This window comes from Camelus ferus, chromosome 8 (genome assembly GCF_009834535.1).
Source record: "Camelus ferus isolate YT-003-E chromosome 8, BCGSAC_Cfer_1.0, whole genome shotgun sequence".
Classification (NCBI taxonomy): Eukaryota; Metazoa; Chordata; class Mammalia; order Artiodactyla; family Camelidae; genus Camelus; species Camelus ferus.
In genome coordinates this window covers 4,596,146-4,618,059 of record NC_045703.1, presented here as the reverse complement: position 1 = coordinate 4,618,059, position 21,914 = coordinate 4,596,146, and the positions used below count along the sequence as shown (strand labels likewise).

At 36.3% G+C, this 21,914-nt stretch overlaps 2 long non-coding RNA genes across 2 annotated transcripts in view; both read right to left on the bottom strand.

Moving 5' to 3' along the window:
- LOC106729933 overlaps positions 1-21,914 on the bottom strand; it is a 102,695-nt gene that overhangs the window by 68,850 nt on the left and 11,931 nt on the right. The gene's annotated exons all lie outside the window — the stretch shown is intronic.
- LOC116665250 lies at positions 6,625-20,544 on the bottom strand. Its single transcript, XR_004321770.1, has 3 exons — positions 20,535-20,544; positions 19,310-19,314; positions 6,625-6,884 (listed from the first exon to the last, which is right to left on the bottom strand). It is a non-coding gene; the product is annotated as an uncharacterized LOC116665250 (long non-coding RNA).

Sequence of the window (21,914 nt, the reverse complement as noted above, 5' to 3'; positions counted from 1 at the left end):
TCTGGTGGTAGTGTGTGAATGGGGATGTTATACTGGTTTATACAAGCAGTTGTTACTGAATATATTCTGCAGAAAAAAGGGAAGAGATGATGGCTAAGGATAAACCAGGGTTCCAAATATACATAGTGCCTGATGTCTTCAGATTTATGCATCCTTTCCGGCACAGACCGACATGTGAATTTCTTAGGGGATTCAGAACACTTGGAATTAAATGTCATACAAGGAGGCTATTTCTGTTGGCCACAGAGTCAAAGATAACCCTCAGAAAAACGAAGTAAAGATAATATGTACGTATGTTTTTAAACTAGGTCCATTCCCTGCTGTTCAGATGTTGCATGATCTCTTAAAGTGCTGTTTGTCCAACTAGGCAAATTTTGTTATTGTTAACAGCCTATCTCCCTGGGCTGGGAAGGTTATAATTGTCATTTTATGCTGTATTATTTGGTTTGTTAGGGTTTGAATTTTTTTGCTGGTGCTTCTTTTAAACAAACTGTTTTGAACTCCTGCTAGTTGATTGTACTTGTGCCTGGAGGGTATTTTTACACACAGCACAGAGAACTGAAAAATAAATGAGATTTGCATATTTGTAAGGTCTTTGAAGTGAGAGCTTGTAAAGATTATAGATATTATCCTTCTCTATTTATAAGAGAGTCTACAAGTAAGAAGCATTTTCCCCAATCACCAGAAATAAAACATTGATTAAAAAAACAAGGTTATAAATATCTGGTCTTTATGTTTAAGGGCAAAAGCAAGGATGCAGCTTATTTTAAAAGGTAGGGTCAGATTTATCTGTTTATACTTAAGAATTCATAAGATTTTTAACTCAAAACACCAAGAGGGAAAGGGATTTCCAAAAATTTTATTTGGCATATTTATTTTCCAGAAATAATTTAAAACGAGCTTCACACAAATTACTCTTTCCCAAAAGAGACTACAAAGGTTCCTAAAATCATGATCTTTTGGACACGTAAATTGTGAAAAATCAGTACTTTATGAACTTCAGAAAAACACCATTTATAGTTGCTGAAAATCAATTTTATCTTTTATGTCTTTGGTGAAGAAATATTCCTCATACTAGAGAACTGGGCATTCCAATTCTATTTTCTCCATCTACTTGTCATTTTTATTAATGCCAAGACGAGGCACCCGTGTACCCTTATGAATGTTTAGTGGAGGTGGTAAAAGAGTTAATGTCTTCGAAAACTTCCTGCTTTCTTCTGTAGTGTAGTCTGGACACTAACAGTATCACAGACTCAGAACAGTAGCCCATGTAATTTAGTTTTCAATGACAAAATATACATACATCTGTGTATCTAACTTAAATTGTAATCATTTGTACTCAACTATCAATACAATTAATAGTCTTCTTTCTCATGTTAGAGAAGGTCTGGAAATATTAATGCTGACCAGATGCTCTTAGAGATATTTCTTTAGTGCAGTGGTTCTCAACTAGGGGTGATTTTGGCCCCCCCCCCGCCCCGGGGGGGAGAGACTCTTGGCAATGTCTCTAGGCCATTTCCAGTTGAGAACCACTGCTTTAGAGGGAAGATTAGATTGTCACAAAACCTTGACTACTTGGATAAACAAATACTAAAACCAGAAAATTCTAGGATAACTGTGTGCTCATAGATATGTCATGGCAAACAGCATGTTTTTAAATGGAATAAATACAGCAAAAAAAAAAAATGTGACAATGAATACATGTGTGTTCATGTATAACTGAAAAATTGTGCTCTACACTGGAATTTGACACAACATAGTAAAATGACTATAACTCAGTAAAAAAATGTTAAAAAATAAAAATAATAAAATAAAATAAATGGAATAAATAGATTATATACTTCTAAAACAATGAAATCTTGTCTTAAAAAAGCCTGCCATTGTTCACTGACTTATAACAATTTTTACCTTTCTGACTAAAATATGCTTTACATATTTTAGAAATGGTAACAGTTCTTTATGGCCACAGAGCAACCATTTTATAACTTACTATTTTATCACAGCAAATTGTCTCTACTGACCTAAAAGACAATCCCATTTAATTGGCCAGGTTGGATCGGAGCCAAACAATTTATTAAAAATTACTAAATTATTAAAAATTTGATACAAAACTCTCTTTGAGAACCTGGGTTAATAGTGTCTAAGTCTCCACCCTGGGCAGGTCTCAAATCAGAACTAAACGTACAGACTTGTATTTTGAGCAATGATACGAGAACAACTTCAAGGGTTGAGTGTTTATTACCTCCCCACTCTCCCACATGCTCTGGGGTCTGATGAAGCCACTAAGAAGAGGCGTAATGGACTGTGAAGAACACACCTTCGAGGTTCGAGTCTAAGGCTGTCTGTGACTTCAAGCAAGTCACATAACCTCTGTGACCTTCAATTTCTTCATCTATAAAATGGTAATAAAGGTACCCAGTTCATTTGTTCTAAAAATGTAAAAACAGGGGGAGGGCATAGCTCAAGTGATAGAGAGCATGCTTAGCATGCATGAGGTTCTGGGTTGAATCCCCAGTACCTCCTCTAAAAGTAAATAAATAAACCTAGTTACCTCCCCCCTCAACAACAACAACAACTAATAATAATAATAATAATAATAATTTAAAAAGTAAAGTGTAAAAAGAAAGTTTGATCAATGTGCTTGCCTTCACACTTGTTATGCATTCATATTTGATTTAATTATTTAACTTTAATTTGTTAGAAAATTGATGTTTAATTTATCAAACTTAACAAATAATTACAATGCTAATGACATCTAATACACATTAATAAAATTTAAAAATATATAAACCATCCTTAAGAGAAAATTATATCTTCTCAAATAATTGAAACAAACCCACAAAAAACTTCCTAGCTTGGTCACATCCCTAGTTCTGCACTGATGACTGCAGTGGACATCAATGTCAGTCTCAGAGATCTCTTTTGCTGTATTAAATGGTAAATTGCCTCATCCACACTTCTGTGTACCTTTGAGCTCTTCCTGCAACCTAGATAACTTTGCCAGTTCTCCTCATGGCCTCAGAGAAGAAAATCATCAGAGATGCTGAGGAAAAGAAGGTAATAATTACTTTTTAAGCTTATAAATTGATTTGTTAATCCAAGGCTTAGGGAGAAAGGATGTTTAAATCATAAGTATATAGGGGTTCTTATTTGTTTTCGTTTGTTTGTTTCTCGATCCTATGCGCTGAAGAGTCATATGCTACGAAGAATAGAGTTGGGGAGAACAAATTAAGAGTCAGACTAGTCCACCTCAGACCAAAAATTTCAAGTGGTAGGGAAGATGGCATCAAGAAATAGTTGGGGTGGGGTGGGGAGGGTGGCTGTGGTTGTGGCCGCTTAGAAGCTGTCCTCGGCCTTGATTCCTCAGGGCTGATAGACTCATCATACATGTATTGATGTAAGAGAGCAGAGGGGCCTTCGGCTTGGCTTCTGATGGAGAGTCTGAGTTTCCCAGCATCCCTTCACACCACAGCAAGCTGAAACACAATAGGAAAAATCCACAGTGGCAGAGAGGGTCTGGACGGGCTTCCCTAAGTCCCTATAACACCAATATGATGCTGGAGCATATTTGTAAGCATTCTGTTCCCTCCAAAGCAGCACAGAGAAGGCTGGAAAACTGGAAGAAGCCTCACATTCTGTGCAGGATGGACACCGAGTGTTTGGATCTCTGACTGGACTCCTGATGGGGATGTAGTCAACCAAGGAGAAGCTGAGGGGACAGACAGATACCTGTGCTCTACATCACAGAGAGCAGGAGACAACTCAGTAGATGCTAGTATGGGCAGACGATCGCCAGGGACGGGCCAGCTGGACCAGCCTGCTAGGGATGCCTCAGAGCTGAGAGGTAGCTCTAGAAACATTCTGGAGCAAGCCCTAAATTGACTGAGGTTAACTAAGACAACCCTGAATCAAATCAGGAAACAACTTGATATGTCTTAATTTACTCCAAATTTACCTAGATTAAATTTTGAATACCTGACTTATTACAGATTTAAGATGATAGTTTTATTCAGGGATGGAAAAATAAGCCAAATTATGGCTTTATATATTAAACTTGCAGCTTGTGAAAGTCATACCCACTTTCAAATACAAAATTTAAAAAATAAAAGAACTATCAATTCTTCCAATATTTTCCCAGTAAAGTATGATTACCTTCCATCATTCCTAGAAGATATGGCATTTGATTGAGTTGTATGCTGATCTAAAAAAAGGGTCTGATGAAAATATGGTGAAGTTCAGTATACAGTGATAAACAAAAGCAGTTATAAACGTTGTACCATACCATGGCAACATTTGATTCAAATGTTAATTTTTATATAACTATAGTGTATGTACTCTTAAAAATGAAGTTCTGGAATGTTTCCAGCTTGTATAGTGAAAAGAAAGAACAGAGATAATGGGTGCTCCTGACAAAAACCTGGTCAAATTGTTGTCAAGTGAAATGAGATAATGTAGAAAGCGTAGCTCAACAAATTTCTTTGACCATGAATAGTATCGTATGGTCTACACTACAGAGGGTTTCTGTTGGTCAAAGCTGCATCTGAAGATGTTCAGTTGATAAAATCGTGTTTGGCAGCATTCGAGTTGTACGAAATTGGATGAAAATACCAATGGGAGTAGATCACTTACAGGCGTCAATATGAAAATGTGAAGTGATCTTAGGCTTCTGAGTCAGGATTACATTCAAGTGTGATTTAAGAAACAGTGAGTTATCAAATAGTTTTAAAATAAGTCATTATTCCTCAACATGAAACAATACCAAAGACATTAAACAGGGGACAACAACATTCCATGAGCTGACAAGTATATTTCCAGATGAGACTATAAAGGAGATCAGAAAATTTCATTTTATTATTTTAACCCTTATAAAAAATTCTTGAGTCATAAGATCTGTGACTTTAAGGGGAACCAGTTACTCTGTAAAGTGTTGCATTTCCCCTGATCCAATCCTTCACCCAGCACTGGGAGAATATCTCCAATGTACCACACAAAAGTTTGGCACCAAATGTCCGACTAGGAATCAGGGAGGTGATAATGAATTAGAGTGAGACTTTATTCAATGGAATTTGAGATTCATCAAAATTGTTAATCATGTGCCAGGTGCCAGATACTGCTTGAGGTGAGAAGAGTGGGATACTATTTGAAGATGAGAGTTCAGTAAGATCAGATTTCAAGGAATTTATGACCTAGTTGAGAATATACACAAATGGATCACACATTACATAGAATTATGTTCCAGTTGTAAGTGTAAACAATACATTGTCAGATAAAGGAGGTGATCAAGGCCAGAACCAGGAGAGTAGCACCCAGTGAATTATAGGTTGTGAAAAAGAAGAGGAAAAGTCAAAGATTAATTTTGTTTTCTAATGAAGAAACACAGATGAAAGAAATCAGTAAATACTGATAAATTCTCCAACTGCTAGATTGCACTCTGCATAACCGCTTTCCAGTAAGATTTCCCTACACAATCTCTGGATGACCTTTGTGCTTCACATTCCTAACGAGACCAGTCCGACAAAGACTATGGCACAGTCTTTGCCTGGAATGCAAGATCAGAGTCATTGTGTCATTTCCAAAGTAATTAAAAGCTCTGTTAGACTGGAATTTATATTCTTTCATTCCTTTTTCATTCAAGCAGTATAAATTAAATACATTCTATTGGCAAGCCATAACCATAGAAACTGGGCATTTCAACGGTAAGAACAAACAAGGATTTGTTACCAGACCTAAATGAATTTATAGTTCTCTCACTTCTATTCTTTAAGGTCCTTTCCTCTGTCCTCCTGACCCCATCCCTTCTGTTTTTTTGGCTGAAGCTAGAGTTGGGAATTTTTCATACTGGCTGACTGGAATCATTATAATATCAGAGAAAAATCACCTTTTGCCAAAAAAGAGTAAAATCAGAAGAATTTCTATTTAAATGTGTTTATTCTACGAAATTTCACATCAAAAGTAATATACTACCAGGATCTGTGCCATGTGCAACAGAAATTAGGAAAAAAAAAACAGATACACACTTGTCCTCATGGAGCTTAAAAGTCTTGCAAGGACAACAGACATTGAATAAGCTATCAGCAGATAGAATTATTTTAGTACAGTTATGATAAATGTTATAAAAAATTCAAAAAGCTGTACTTAAGGAATAGAGAAATTAGTGCAGAAAGACGGTGTAGAATACAAGAGGGAATGATGAGCAAATTAAGTGGCAAATATTCATCAATAGAATGAAACACTTTCAGTTATAATATTAAAAATAATAAAGATAATTTATGAGAATAAGAAAAGATAGAACTAAAATACAGGATACTGGTAGCAGATAAGTTGACAAAAGGGTGATAAGAGCTGAAGTCTATGGACTCTTGTCCAGGCGTGGGTTTAAGATTTCCTGTCTAACTTTAGATACTATAGAAGTGTGAGATTAACAACAGAACAGACACAAGAGTGTATAAATTACAAACTGAAAGGGGATCAAATGTAAGTAAAGACAAACAAATGAAGAAAAAGTAGTAAGTGAATAATTAAGACATGAGCGTAATAAATAATTTTTTTCTTTATTTTTCTGTTTGCCGTTAAGCCAAATTAAAGTAGCAGATAGTACATAATCAGAGGTGTGAAGGAGCTAGAGTCAAGAGACTCCTTTTTAAATTTTCTGTGTGTGTGAGAGATGCTAACATGTTTTTGTAAGCTGACGGTGCAGAAATAAGGGCAAAAAGGATGATGCTGAGAGGAGTGTATATTTTGGCATGAGGAGTGTACACTGTGGCGTCCTTGAGAAGGTGAGAGGAACTGGCTGTGGGGCTCAGGTCGAGGGCCTGTCCCCGATAGACACGACCTACAGGGTAACAGGAAGGAAGAGTGGGAGCACGCGTAGTTGCAGACTTGTACTTAGGCAGCGGGAAAGATGAGAGAGTTTGCATCCTGTGGCTTCCACATTCTCCCTGAATTCAGAGGCAAAATCACCAGCTGCAAGCGAGGGTAAGGAGGTGGTGGGGGTTCTGGGCTGCAAGGCTTTCTGGTGCCTAACTCGGGATACAAGGGGAATTAAAGGAGGTAAACAACTCAGAAAACTCACTGGACTGTTGTTGCTCAAGTCCTGAGGTGTCTAGTCAGTCCCCTGTCTTTCTAACTTTCAGAATCCTTTTCTCATTACCTCCTTAATTATTTCCCTGTTATTTCACTGTATTTTGAGAGGAGAAGCAGCGAAAAACAGTTTTTCACCATCTTGTCCCAGAAGCGAAAGTCTCCTGATATCCTTTATGGATTCATGTACATGGCTTGCTTTTTAGTGCAACGAAAAGTAAATCTTTTCACCATTGCAGGTTAATGCAAACTGCTATGTGAAAAGTAGGATCATTCAACTGGGGAAAAAAAAAATTTAGACTTTCCAGATTGTAGGGCAAAAAAAGTGGAATTAAGCTTTTGGGATGACATTTTCTTTTTGTTTATAAAGATTTGGCTCCATGCTGCAATGCAAACACTGTATCTAAAAAATTTCCAAGTTCTTAAGACACATATGTCACAAATGCATGCTTGCACACTCATATACATACATCAGTTTCTCCCTACAGTGTAGGATCCAGAGAATCTGTTCAGGTGAGCAGTGTAAAAGCAATGGGAAAAGAATAAAAAGAAGGAAAAAAGTAACTAACATGGAGGAATACAGAGGAAAACAGAATGAAGTGCAAATATCCTCCTGTGTTCATTTCCTCCTTTTTTAATTCCAGTCATTTCTCTCTAAAAACGATTAAGTCCAATAATGACTTTCTCCATTTCATAGGTCCACCAACTTAATGAGTTATTTTCCTCTTATGACAATACATTTTCTAACGCATCTCCATTTTCACGACCAAATAAAAGTGCAAATGCCTTTCTAATGGTTTAGGTAATGCTGTGTCTCCATGCCTACTATTCAATAGAGTTGAACAGTGAATTGATTGATTACATTTAGGCAAAATGTATTGGCTGCTTGAATAAGCTTACTGATTATTAAGGAAGCTAGAGTGTTATGGTATCATGCTTTAAGTGGATCAGGCGTGGGTTTTGATTTCCTGATGTCTCTGTTTCTCTCATGAAATAGTTTTGTCCCCTCAATTAACATTATTTTTTTTCAACTCCACACCTCTTTCAGATCTACTTCCTATGTCTTTACAATTCAGTCTCGTTAACTTACTCGATACCATTGTGACTCACAGCAATTTTTTTCTTACTGCATCTTTAATACTCTTTGCTATCGTTTCTAACGTGCATCACCTGCTGACAATTTCTTCTTTTGAATGTAGTCTATTTCTTGAAAGCATGTCATTGTAAATTTTTCTTCCAAGTGATAAAACCATAAGAAATTTCCTGTAGTATTGTACACTAGAATACTTGCTACGCTCTCAAAATTGGGTTGCACGAGTCATTCATGTGGTTCATACTAAGAATCTGTATTGCCATAAAATCAGTATTTCATTTTATTATTTTTATTTAGTTTATGAAAGATTGGTAAATAAGCAGAATAATTACAATGCAATTAAATTTTTGTATGAAATTTGAGTTGGTTCATTTTTTTCTTTAATATCAGAAAATTGGCCTTCAGATCTTCACTCCCGAAGATTTCCTTTCTTTCCTGTACTTCTAGTTTTTAGCAATAATTGAAAAGTGTTACATTTTTTAAAATCACTTATGCAAAGTTGTTTTAAATGCTTTCCAGTTATACCCACATAGAGAAAGACACCCACACACACTAGTCTGTTTAGTTTCTATAATTCCCTTTGAAAAGTGTTGGTAGATAGCAAAGTTTAAGGAATGTAACATAATTTATTTCTGAATCTAGTAATGTTTTTAGGAAAAGAAATATTTCATGGTATCTCCCTGGATGTCTCATCTTTATCTCATTACATTTTCAAGAATTTTATTGAAAATTAATGTCAAATTTTTTCTCAAACCAAAGAATTTTCTTTATAAACAACATAGCAATGCGGAGAAAATGGAGTCAGATAAAAATCCTAATTGGTCCTTAAAATCAACAAAGTAAATATTATCTATTTATAGATAAAGTTTTAAGATTATACCTAAGGATGGGCATCACATGGTGTAAGTTTCTTCTACAAGATTTAAATGATTTTTAACTTTTCCAGATATGATAATTACACTGAGTTTATTCTGTTGACAGCCACAGTGCACTATTATCTCACAGTTCTTTTTCACATGTTACTGATCAATACCACCCTCACCTACACTTATGTGTGGATTTTCCCACATCCATGTATGGGTCTTAGAAATTTGAATTTACTGGATTAAGTGCTCTTTTGTCTTGCAGGAAGTTCACAGGAGATAAAAAAACTTGATGGTTCAAATAGTTGATATTGCTATTGCTTCAGGACATCAGGCAAATTCTTTAATACAACTTTTATTTATTGAAATCATTTAAAATAACAATTCTAGGCAAGTTCCCTCCCCATCCTCAAAAAACAAACAAAAAAAAAAAGGGACCATTAGCCTTTGAATGATGTAAGAAACACAACACAAAATAATTTAAGGTATGCAAATATGTTCATTTTTAATTACCCTGAAACACGTACTTCAGACTGAAGAATTCTGCTCACTTTTCTCCATTTTCTCACAATCATTTGTCTACACATCTTCATGTCTCACCTCTTTAATGCTTGTTATCTTTTTCAGTCCTAATTAAAGTTCCCCAGTCTTCCCAGATTAGGTCTGCCAAGGGGCTTCCCAACATCTTATGAACTCCAACACAAATTATATTCATTGGACACAAAGCTCTGTATAGTTAATGAATTTTTATAAGTCTGTTTTATCTCCCCAACTAAATCAAAAATTTTCTTTAAGGATTTAGGACCTTGTATCTTCCACACCTGGTGTAATTTTGAAAAGATTTAATGAGTAATTGATTGGTCAGATTGCTTAATTGAAAAGTCACCCCCATTTATTTCTATATAATTTTACTTATTTATAAGTTATAGTGTCTATAATGTAAGTGTGAAGATAATAGGCACTATAACTTGCTGTTCAATAGTGTTTAATAGGATAGAATTTATACTCTTGATTTTGAGAGTAGACTTTGTTGTAAAAGAAGTGATTGTGCAATTATCTTTAATATGACATAGAGTGATTAATACAGCAATGAGACTATTAACCTTGAGTCTTCTCAGTGTACCAGGAGGGACTCAGGGTAGGTCTTAGGAAAAATAGATAGAAATTTTTACCTTCTCCAACTACCATGATCTCAGAATTTGCAAAATTCATATAAAGTCTTTCAAATTTTTTAGGTCTTCATTTCCTAACATAAAATGAATTTGGTCTAGAAAATTCTCTAAATTTACTTTCAGGTATAAATTTACATATGAGCTGGGCACACTGGAGAAATATAATTATTTGAGCTTTTTTCTTTACAAAGCCTCTTTATGTTAAAACTTTCATGTAAAACCCTGAGATTGCTAAAACAAGAAAATCACTATATATCATGTACATTTCCTCATTTAGTCAAACCTCTACAATATACGAATTGATGAGATTGTGATTCATAATTCTCTTTTTAATGAACAAGAAAAATATTTATAGATTAAACAGTATTTTAAAAGTCAAACTGCAACATGAAGTTGGCAAATATTGACTTATTTGTGATGTTTCATTTTTTAATGGGAGATATACGTATATATCAATATCCTCACAGACTGCTGATCAATCCAACTGTCTATAACTTTATTCTTTTTCTTCCATTTATTTCTTTATAAACATAAATTTCCACACCGAGAGTTAAACAAACATAATAAGCAAGTCATAAATGCAAACATAATAAGCAAGTCATAAAGCACATAACAATTTGAACACAAGTATATCATCAAAATCATAATTGGAAAATCTACATAATTGGTAAAGCTAACTGTATGCATTAGAAATAAAACAGAGTCACCTCATGACTTTTACCCATCCTTTTGCAATGCCTTTATTTGGGGCATCTGTTAGGTTAATACAAATGTGAGTAAATGCATGTGGTGCTGACATCTGCTGGCAGGGGTGGTTGGGAACATTGTGTGACCAGTACAACCTGACCTGAGGAGGCGGGAATGGAGCATCCAGGACAGTGAGCGTTTAAGATTTATTTATATTTCCATGACTTCTAACATCATGTAGAGAAGTGCATCAGATGTTAATTAAGGTGCATTTGCAAATTTTAATGAACAAATGCCTGTTGCTAAGTCATTAACAGTGCTGGTCTAGAGGTCTCTCCGATCTTTCCAGCTCTAGTAATTACTGTGGTTTTGATAGGTTGTTATCTTTATATAATCTTCATTGTGGGTTTAAAATAATTCAGAAAATTACTGTAGAAAGTAGTTTTTAAGTTATTAAAATAGATCAAGATTCAAATAAATACAAATTAAACCTAAATTAGTATCATGCTTTCACCTACCAAAGATAAAGAGTTCTTCTAAATTAAAAAACAACCCAAAGAGTTACCCAGTCATATTCTACTGAACTTCAAAACACAGCACAATGCATTTATTTTGAAAAAAGGACAAAAGCTAACACCAGAAGTCTTGAGTTTTGTTTTGGGGCAAGTCACCTTAACATCTCCAAGCTTCATACCTGAAAATGGAAGTATGCTTGTCTCACAGTACTGTCATAGGGATTAAATGAGAAATGTACAGGATGGCGATTGTTAAACTATTAAGATTTTTACAAACGTAAAACAATATTATGCTTCAGCTACATTGTATATGAGTTTTGTACATCTTTATGTAGCGATAATAGCTGAGGGTCTCCAGATACCTTCATCCTGACTGAGACTGTGTCTTGAAATTTATAATACAAAATTTCAAATTGCAAGCATAGTTAACTTGAAAGGCCCAGATGTTTTGGAAGGCTCATATGGGACTAATTTCCTGTCTGAAGCTTAACAATGTACTAGACGCTAATAATGTGGATTTGTAAATAATTCATATATTTGAGAGTAGTTAAGTTATATAATATAATATTTAACTTTAGTTACGTAATATATTTCAATCATCTTCCAAATTTTTCTCTATTTCATTTTATTACTTGAATTTATTACTATATTCTATTATTTGGCTTTGATTTCACCTATATATTGTACAACTACTATTAATAATGCACTGAGCTAGATACTAAGATGGCAGCGATGTAACAGAAAATTGGGAGATTAAAGGCACAGCGTACTCACTGGCCTCCACAGACTTTTTACCTTTATGGGAAAGATAAGTATTCCAAGTAAGACAAATGAAGTAAAGGGATTTTCGGGGAAATGTTGAGTACAGTCAGAATAGAGAACTGACCGAACTCAAAAGCTCACGTCAGGAAATGTTATCTTGTCGTCTCACTTAAACTTGGGGCCCAGGAGCAAGATTCAGGACAGGGCACCCCTCCTGAGCTAGGAGGTCTGAGCACACGTTGAACAGAGGCCACTAAGCCAGGACTGGGCTGGCAGTAAGACAAGGCAGAACAGGAACATTAGCTGTGGAACTTAGACTTGTTAGGAGAGGAACCCCAGGTTACTGAAAGAAGGACTGATGGTCAGAGACTCAGCATCCAGGTGGGAGATGCAGGCAGGTCTGGGAAGCAAGTGTATCCGAAACAAGTATGAGGTTATGGAGCAAAGTGGCAGAAACTCAACAGATGGTCAAAATAAGGCTTAAAAAAAGTTCAAAGATTTTTGGTTAAAAAAAATGAGGTTAGGCAATATTAATTAATTAATTCTTTATCCATTTAACATTTACTGAGAATCCTATACACTAAAACTTGTGGGGGAGAAGATAAATATAAACAGGTCTTGCTACAGAAGAATTTATTCTATAAATGTTTATTGCAAACTTCTAACTTAACCCAGAGGCTGCAGTGGGCAAGCTAGACAATCAGTGGACATGACATTCATTCTCCTGGAGTTTACATCTACATGACAACAGACAAATAATTAAATGGAAATAAATGTTAATAAAGGCATATATGAAGTGCCACAAGAAGCGGAAGCAGTTGGCAGAGTATTGGGGAAGATAAAATGGACGAGTGCGTCAGGTATACAGCAAACTACAAATACACCTAAAACTGTGGTGGATCACGTGGCCTCAGTATATATTTTTTGAATGATTGATTAAATAAATACATTATGAATGAATGGCAGAAACAATATACAGACAGACGAGGTGAGGGTGAAAAGGGCTAGAAAGGGAGGGGCATATCTACATACATTTAAGTAAAAATCATGAATACAGTGATCAAAAATCCAAGATTTTCCTGAAACAGCTTTGATTTAAAATAGCTTGTCCTGTTCTCCCAGACACTTCTGCTTGCCAGACATGTGTTGATGATTTGTTTTAAAAATGTTATCATTTTAAGCATGTTGGGAGGAAAAATGAGCTAGAGGCCAAGGCAACTGCCTTCTAGGCACCTGGCTTCTGAGGCAGGACCTATTTGGTCCTTCAGAGAGAAGACTGATTTGAGTCTGCAGGTGGAGACAGGTAAGCCACCTGGCGGCCCTGAGAGTCAGAAGGCAGGGGTCAGTGAGGACATCGTTCAAGATTCACTGCTGGTTAGCCAGCTACCTAACTCCTCCTGTTTTTATTTTTTCCTATGATCACAGCTTAAACACTTGCTTATTTTAAATCACTAGTAGGCTATTTGGGAGTTTAAACACAGAACTACCTCAAAAATGACTTTTTGATTCTCTTTCACTATCCAATACAGAAAAATAATGACTCTGAAAAATGTGCCTAGTACCTTCAGTAATATCCATCGAGAAGGGTCCAAGGCTTTACCCAGAATTCTTAACAATTTCTTGCACAATTTGTTCATAGTTTAATTAGATTAGCAAGCAAATTATTGTCAATTACAGTTTCTGACAAAGGAATCATATAAATAGACACTATCTTGAGATGAGTTCTTTCTGCAATAGACAATTTTCATTCTCCTACAAATCACTCCTACACTATTTTCAAAATTAAAATCCCACACACTAAGCTGCATCACAGTAATGCATCAAAAGCCATTTGCTGTTTCTTCCCACATTTAATTTAATTTTTAATGTCTACAGTTGAAATTACTCTGTAAATTCGGAATAATATTACAGAAATTAATGTTTTTGCCTGAGTCTGTGATATACAGTGTTGGGGAGAGGAATCCTAAACCATATTTAATTAAAATGTTAGATATTTTGATCTTCTGAGGCTCAGGCTGAATAACCTCAGGACATTTGTCCCATAGTTATAAAAAAATAAAAGTCTGGTATTACAATGAAAGTCTGCTTTGGTTTATCTTAGTGTCTCATAAACAATGAAATATTTGGCAATTAGAAATATAGCTTAATGTAAAGAGTCGCCATGCCATGCAACTATCAGACAGTTGAGGGGAAAAATTGTTTATGCCTTACTTTCTAGCATATAACAAGGTATTTCCACACTCATCTTGTATATTTCCTGCCCCAGCCCTGAAATCAGCCATTTTCCCAAAGATCCCTGGTTCCCTGTTATGGGAAATTGTAGTAGAGACAAAGACCAGGGTGCTAGGTCTGCTCATTGCAACTGAGGTGTCTTTACTTCTAAATTCTTTCAGTGGTTAGAAGTAGGAAAAATTAATATGCATATACACAGGCACATACACCCATACATATGTGTGTGTACATATATGCACATATGCATATGTGTATTTTAGAAATTATGAGTCATACATGCTGACACCTTTAATTCCAGTACACCTCCTCAGGGTTATTTTCTCTTGCCTATCTTTTTCCATGTCTGTAATATTTCTTCTTCCTCAGTGAGAACCCTGGCTTCACATAACATCAACAACATTATAAGAATTAGAGCAGAAATCGACAAAATAGAAAACAAGAAATGAGTAGGGAAAATCAATGAAACGAAAAGTTGGTTCTCTGGAAAGATCAATAAAATCAATAAGCCTCAAGTGAGGCTAAATATTAAAAAGAGAAAGAGGACACAAATTACTAATATCAGTAACGAATAGACCCCCACTGACATTAAAAGGATGATAAAGAAATACTGCGAATAACTGTATGCCCAAAATTAGATAATCTAGATGAAATGGACCAATTCTTTGTATAGTTGCAACATTAGTGTCATGATTGTGATGTGTTTTGGTTTGCGTTTTCATATGCTTCCCAGTTTTTTCTTCTTGTTGAAAGCTGGACTTCTTGTGTCGCAAAGACTGAGGTAAGTAGCTTTATACCTGGAAATGGACATATCATTCTTCCATCAAGACCTTTAGTGAACAGATTTGATTGATTCTAGTTAAGAGTTGGCTGGGTTTGGGGTTTTGTTGGTGCTATGGTTACCCTTAGTGCAGCACACTCTTTAAATTCCTCTAAATACTTACTTTGTATTTAGAATAGCAGTTAGTTTTTCAGAGGTTTTTATTTTGTTCTGTTTTGTTTTTTGTTTTTACTTTTGGTTTCTGTTCTCAATGTCTGTTCCCCTGCTAGTTTTAGGTCTTTTCTTTGTACTAAATCTCAGAGATTCCTTTTTTAATTTAAGACTTTATTTTGTTAGAACAGTTTTAAGCTCACAGCAATTGAGAAGAATGCACAGAGATTTCCCATATGCGTGCATAGCCTTTCTCACTAACAACATCACTTCCCAGAATGGTACATTTGTTACCAAGGATAAACCTACACTGACACATCATAATCACTCAAAATTCAAAGATTACCTTAGGATTCACTCTTGATGTTGTACACTCTGCGGATTTGGACAAGCATATAATGACATACATCCATTATTATAACATCATAGAGAGTATTTTCACTTCCCTAAAAATTTCCGTGCTCTTCCTACTCATTCTTCCTGACACCCGTGAAAGATTCTGTTTATTCTATGCCTGTTGGTCTGGCTCGGGGCTGGGGTAGGAGTATTCTTTGTTCCAATAAAGCTTCAGTCTCAGGCAGACACCGTATCTCTGCTGACTTCCCCCCAGGGATAGAGGCTTTTTTCCCCTCACCTGCAGGAATTTCCACCAGTGCCCTCATGGCAACAGTGTTTATTGTCCTCCCAGCAGATTAAGCTTTTGTTCAGTAAGGGAGATGGGCTGAGTATCTTAGCAGTTTCTCCCCATCCCCACCCTCACTTCCAGCTGCTGTTGACCCTCCTCCTGTTGTGCACCATGAGGGAGATTTTCTAAGAAGTCTCCCTGTTTTGCATTGTTTGTTTATTTGTTTGTGTGTGTGTGTGTGAGTGAGAGCCCCAGCGAAGTTTGTGAAATAAAAGTCTGGAAAAAGATGAGGATACCCCTTATATTTGTAGCCCCTGGGTGTTCACCTTTCTCACCAGCACACCCATCTGTGTGCCAAGTGCCCTCGCTGAACTCCTACTGTGCAGTGTCTGGCTCTGTCTTGTCCAAGAAAGCTAGTGCTCCAGGCTTTCCTCTTCCTGCCTGCTTCTCCTTAGATTTTGGGCCAGTTGATTGCTGTGCAACGTCAACACTCCAATGGATTCAAGAAAGATTATGAATTTGGTATTTGTTTGACTTTATGTTTTCACTCTAAGATTGGTAATATCACTCTTTGTAGCTCTCTACATCTCTGAATTTAAAAAACAAAACCAAACAAAAAGAAATCTCAGTTCTTTGAATTTTTAAAATTTTTGTTACTTTCTTTAAAAATGGTTCTATTGACTTGCCATAAATATATAGTCAGACAAATAACATAACATTTCAGTTGGGATGTTAAGAAATAGGGCCCAGAAAGGGAAATATAACAATAATTTTGAGATAATTACAATGGAGCATAGTGATTCTTTTATAGTCTCTTTTACTTTACTTTACATTATAAAGTTCCTAAATTTCATAAACATTTATGCACACCTACAGACACAGACGTATATAAACAGGGAAAGAGAACAAACAAAAGGGTCATTGTTTGCCTACGAAAAATATGGTGAATTAATAAATGCTATTTCTACCTACCACTAATTTAATAAAATTTTTCTCCCTAGAGGAGCAGAAGTCCTTTTAAGGTTTTCTAATTTGTTTTTAAGTAGCTGTTAAAAGAAACAATAAAAGCCCTTACCATCTGAGTGTATACTGGGAGAAACTGAAGAGGCAGCTCACCCACGCCAGGCCAAAGTCAATCAACGAGTCGTTGGAGAGTCTTATCCCCAGTCTGGATTTCCCCCTTCAGCTTCCTCTCTCCCCAGAAAGCCTTATTTAAGATACTTGACTTTTTAAATTAAGGGCCAGAGGCTAGTGTGACTATCCCACCATCTTTTTCTGTATTCCCCGCCCCCTTTTTTTCATAGGTCCAAAATCCTGGACTAAAAGTTTTCTCCCAAGTTGTGTCTTACATAGAAAGCAAAGCTGAACACTTATGAGCCACGTGCGTGGAGACGCTGATTTGACAGTGCCGTCGGGAGGGAGGCTCGTCTGTCCTAACCTGGGGAGCAGCTCTCAGCCTGCCCAGGCAGCAAAGCCTCCAGTAAACAGTGCTTTTCAGACTTTGTATGCATATCAACAACCAAGTTTTGTCAAAACACAGACTCCGATTCAGCAGATGTGGCAAAATGCAAGATCCTGCGTTTCTCAGAAACTCCCACTGGCTGCTGGTCAGCAGTGCACACGTGGCAAGCATTTTTTAAAACGAAAGACCTCACCTTTAGATATTTTCATACTGAAGGTCTGTGAGGCCAGGCTAGCATTTGTGCTTTCTAAAACCTCCAAATGTGACTGTATTGCAAATCTAGGAATAAGAATCATTTCTGTGGGTATATTTCACCGTTTTGGAAGTCTTTGCACAGGGTCTTACAGAGCTCAATTTTGATCCCTAAATTGCATAGTTTACATTTTCCCAGCAAATTCTCTGTTAAATTGTCGGATAAAAAACAAAAAGTCCTTTTAAAAATATAGTGTACTGTGACATGATAAAATAATACATTATTTTAAATTCAGACCTTCACATAGGGATTTTAAGTAGGACATATTTTTTTAGAATTCCTTTCATTGAAATGAAAGTCATTTTGAATGTCCTTTTTTTGTGTTTGTGAGGAAAAAGTTGGTCTTTGAGGTGAGACAGTGAAGTTTAAAGTTCTGATAGTTTAAAACTCTTTAAGGGTGACCTAATTAAGTTCTAAACCATAATCACAAAATCTCTGACTTCACAAAATTTCTACTTTTATGACTTAAGATAGTCTCCTTGTAGGATCCCTTCAAAGGGAGAGTCTTTCGCCATTAAAAGTTTTGCTCCAGCATTGCCTGCTAACCAAGAGGGCCTTCATGCTTCCCTCAGCTTAACCAAACTTTGGACAGGCTGATTCCTGCCTCCAGGTCCCTTCCTGCCTCCAGGCCCCTGACCTCCCTTTTCTTAGAGCATTTACTTTAGAAAACCTGTCATTGCAAATTCTTTCTCTACTTTTTTGAATTATAAATCCTCTAAAACTCCTCTGGCCAGTTTTACAACACAGGACTGTCTTTCTCAAGTACCTGGGGTCAATACTTTTGAAATGCAATCATTCAGCTTCCTTCTCCCAGTTTCTGGAAGGGTAGGATCTTAACCTAAGTGGGCACCTTGCCCCATGATGTAAAACTACCTCCTATTATGCAGAATAAGAAAGGTTACTTTTCCTTCAGGTAAGGCCAATTCACAAACATAGGTGCCTAGGAGCCCCCCCACTCCAACTATTGGACTCTTGTTTCAGTAGATCTGAGTTCAGAGTAAGCTCTGGCCTCACTACCCTACTGAAGTAGGCTTGAATAAAGTCTTCCTTGACTGTTTAACTTTGTCCAGTATAATTTTTGTTCTGATATCACCTTGACATTAAACTTCCAAACTGAATTTGAGGAGTGGTCTGTTTCCTAAACTTTTCTGACAAAGAAACTACTTGGTCTTTAATCTCTTTCCCACCACTCTCCTTAATATCCATGAGATTCTTTCTTGTTTAACTGAATCGTTGGCATGCTTCACCAAAACGCAGGTTTACCCCACTCATGCGTCAAAACTGATGAGATGCAATCTGCGTAAGTTCAGTGGTGGCACTTATTTAAACGGGGACTGAGCTGTACAAAAGACAGTGGCTTTTTTCAGACCTTGAGTGAGCTTTTCAATCATGACTTCCCTTCTAGAATATGATTGATCAGAATCCTTGGTGTCATATGAAAATATGAGTTTGAATATTTTGTACCTATAAAGGTCCTCCGCGGGGCTTTTAATCTTTGCAACTGACAAGAGGGAAAAGACAAACCAACAGTTGGCTGGCTGAGATAGGTCAGCCACACTTCCTGCTGTCAGCCAGTGCTTTTTCTTTTTTAGTGCTTATTTTACTTATTAGACTATTAAGCCCACGAGGGAAAAGACCACATCTAATCTTTTTACCATGTTAAACAATATCCAATACAGTGCTAATTGTACACAAACAAAACAAAATTATAGTGGCAACATGTAAAAACCAAAATTAGAAGTAGCCAGACAAAAAAAAACTATGTATTTGGTATACCATGGATTTGGTGAGAATTCATGGGAGTTCAGTTCCCCTAAAACACCTGGAAGGTTTGCAGCTTTACATGCTAGAGACCAAATTCCTCAAAATTTATAGGTTCTAACTTTGTCCCAATAGTGATCACTTATAGTTCTTTCATATAAAGAACATGTTATAATTCTCTAAAGATTCAAGTAAAATAAAAGATCAGGAGAATTAATTCTATCTCCACAGCTTATATGATTACTGAATAGAGAACACTGATTTCTACTTGTTCTACTTTGTTGACTCTGTTAGAACATCCTAGCTGTTTTAGAGTATATTCTATCCCATGGAGTTCCTTGTTCTCAAATTCTGCTATTGATATGTTCAATTAGCACAATATTAATACCCTAACATTTATTGAGGGAGATTATATTTAGCCACTATTGTAAGCACTTCACAAACGTCAACTAATTCCATCTGTGCAACAATCCTGTAAGGTCCAAGTGCTGTGTTTAACACCATTTTACAGATGAGAGAACTGTGCTTAGTCATATCAAACACCATTTCAAAAGTACCCAACTTTCAAACGGCAGAGCCACAGTTCACAATCCAAGTCCAAGCTTCTTTTGCTCTAAAATTTATTCCTTTAACCCTTTACTGTGTCACAATTTAGTAGATATAATTTTTTATAATCTTGTGGTAAAATGGTTAGTTAACACATATAACCACAGACAAAATCAAAGTTTGATAAAACACAGACTAATTGAGCATAATACAGGTATAGCCATTTTTATTGTTCATACTTCTAAATGATAGTTCCCTAGACTTCTAAAAATATCCTCCCTAGATTACCATCCCCCCAAATTCAATACTATAACTCTTGCTGGAAAGTATTTGTATCTTATTCAACACTCTGATTATTTGTTATAAAAGCCAGGCTCTTAACTCATTATTTATCCTCCTTTATCTAACTTCTGTTTAGGAAACATTTAACAAGCAACTACACTCAAATTCTTTGACATGGCTGAGAATTCTATTAACCATTCAGAGCTTTCAAACAGAAAGTAAATAATAGTGCATGACAATTTACCTATCAGTTTTCTTAGATTCATTTAGTACCGGAAAAGCATTTAAATTAACCTGGTGATCTTTATTTTCTCTGCACTGTTATACATTCAAAGACGTCTTTTACTTCCAGATTCTTAGACACACTCACTTAGAATTTGTGATTTTGGTACACCAGAAAGTTGTATTATACCCAATATGTTTATGGGTTACATAGGAAATATTTGGGTATCATAAATTAAACATTTGTTTGAGAACTTTATTAAAATCGGCTCCACGTCTAGGACTATTTCACTAGTGTCACCTGTTTTTCCGCCCCGAGAGTTGCTCCTTCAATCATCCTGTATGCTCCTGACACAGCAGTCGGCCCACAGTGCCCCCTCCTTAACTACTACAATGTAACTCAGCCCTGGCTGTACACTAAAATCATCTGGGGAATGTTTACGATATTCTGATGTCTGGGCTCCACCCCCAGATGTTGGTGAGCCAAGGCATTTAACAACTTCCCAGATAAATCTAATACATTAGCAGCATTGAGAATCTCTGGACTTCAACCAGAGCAGAGCTTTTATTTGATTTATTTATGGTGTTTACCTAGACACTTCTGAAAAAAAAAAACTTGTATTGCTTAAAGAAATGTGTTTGAAAACCATTGCAGAGTTGAATATGCCTTCCACGTGACACTGCGGAAGTTGATTGAATACACTTTGAAAACTATGGTACGGAATTCTATGTCTCTCCCTCCGTTAAGGATCTCTTTGAGAACAGAGTTCATGTCTTCATCTCTCTAGATCTCCCTTTTGTCATTTGTAAAACAGGAATTTAAAAAACAGATTGTTGTGATGATTAAAAGAAACAATCCCATAAAAAGTACCACAAACAAGGTGACTGATAAGTATGTATTTCAGTACATATATATTTGAAGGTAGAGAATGAGTATTTATGCTTGACGTAAATAAACAATATGAGTCACTCCCCCAAATAATGTATGCTTATCATAAACAGTATTTTTATTTCTTTTATTTCTTTATTCAGGATACTAAACTAGAGAAGCTCCTTCTGTGCATATCGTCCCTTGGAAAAAAGTATAGAGCTTCGACATAGCCAATGTGCTGGTCAGTCCTGCTGCCTCCCACCCCAGTAGAGTAGATGGACGCCCTTCTCGTAACACCTTGCTTCAGGCAACCCACCTGCAAGAAATGCCCTCTTCACCCTGCTCTGGTCCAACACCATCAGGGACACCTACTTAGGCAGATGCTTAAATCCCTGCACCTACCTCCCAGCAAGCCACCCCTCCTTGTGGACATTCTCTGGGTCCGCTTGAGCTCTCAAACCTCCCCTAGACTGTTCATCATTCTACTGGGGCTCTGACTCCCTGAGCCAGACCATTCCTTCGTGGCTGCACTCTGACCGGTTGGGTTTCAGAACCACACA